A 1,451-nucleotide genomic window follows, 5' to 3' on the forward strand; every position below is an offset into this window, starting at 1 on the left:
TCTCTCCCTGGTTCTTAATATTGGCTCGCACCTCCTCTTTGAATACCTTATTTTCTTGAATCTCTTGGCATATTCCTTCAAGTAAGGTTTCAATCTTAGAGAGCTTGTCATCAATTGATGGGTGATTCGGAGCAGATGTGCTGTTTCGGTTTTGATAGGCGTGTGGAGAAGTGTTGTTGTGGGGGTGTTGAGATGTCCTCTGTGTGAATTGTTGGTGAGCTGCATTGTTGTTGGAGTTGTAATGTCTCTGGTCTTGGTTTTGATCTTGCTGACTTCCCCACCCAAAGTTTGGGTGGTTTCTCCATCCAGGGTTGTAGGTCTTGGAGTATGGATCATAGTTTTGCCTTGGTGAATTTCCAATGTAGTTGGCTTGCTCCTGACTACCCTCTGCTTCTTCATTCACTCCTTCTTGGGTTGTTGATGAAGTGGAGATTGCTGCTACTTGGTTCCTCTCCATCTTCTTGGTGAGGTCAGCCAGCTGCTGGGTAATGAGCTTGTTTTGGGCCAACAGAGCATCTACATTGTTTAGCTCCATTACTCCTCTTGTGTTCCCTCTTTCGGAAGCATAGAAGTAGTCGTTCTCTGCTACTGTTTCAATAACATCTATGGCTTCCTCAATAGTCTTCTTCTTGTTCAAAGATCCTTCGGATGAATGGTCTACGGCCTTCTTTGACTCATAAGAGAGCCCTTCATAGAAAATGTGCAGCTGCACCCATTCGTTGAACATATCTGGTGGGCACCTCCTTGTTAGGTCTTTAAACCTCTCCCATGCTTCATATAGAGTCTCACCATCTTGTTGCCTGAAAGTTTGGACCTCAGCTCTCAGCCTATTGATTCGTTGAGGAGGGTAAAATCTTGCTAAAAATTTGTTCACCACGTCTTCCCAAGTTGTCAAGCTTTCCCTTGGGAAAGATTCCAGCCACCTGGCTGCCTTGTCCCTGAGTGAGAATGGAAATAAGAGCAGTCTATAGGCGTCAGGATGAACACCATTAGACTTCACTGTGTCACATATTCTCAGGAAGGTGGTTAAATGTTGATTGGGGTCTTCTTGAACACCTCCTTCAAACGAACAGTTGTTCTGAACAAGGGTGATGAGCTGTGGTTTAAGTTCAAAGTTGTTGGCATGGATTGTTGGCTTTTGGATGCTACTTCCACAATTGGCTGGGTTTGGATTGATGTAAGAGCCCAAAACTCTTCTATCCTCCCCAGCATGATTTGCTCTACCTTCTCCCCCATGGTTGTGATCCTCTTCTTCATGATGGTTTTCCATGTTGTCTTCCATGTTTGGTTCAAAGAATTCCTCTTCTTCCTCAGCACCAACCACTTTCTTTCCTCTTGCCTCCCTCCTTATTCTAAGGAAGGACCTCTCAGGTTCAAAATCGAAGGAAGTTGAAGCCCCGCTTCTTCTCCCTGTCATACAACCATCAAGTGCAAGCAAGAAAAGATAGGTG

At 44.8% G+C, this 1,451-nt stretch overlaps 1 non-coding gene across 1 annotated transcript; it reads left to right on the top strand.

Annotated features, from left to right (window-relative positions):
• Positions 1–722: 722 nt before the first annotated feature.
• On the top strand, positions 723–829 carry LOC148548101 (small nucleolar RNA R71). The gene has a single exon (XR_015898100.1). It is a non-coding gene; the product is annotated as a small nucleolar RNA R71 (small nucleolar RNA).
• The last annotated feature ends 622 nt before the right edge of the window (positions 830–1,451 follow it).

The sequence above is a fragment of the Arachis ipaensis genome, chromosome B8 (assembly GCF_059453495.1).
Source record: "Arachis ipaensis isolate K30076 ecotype BB chromosome B8, ASM5945349v1, whole genome shotgun sequence".
Lineage (NCBI taxonomy): Eukaryota > Viridiplantae > Streptophyta > Magnoliopsida > Fabales > Fabaceae > Arachis > Arachis ipaensis.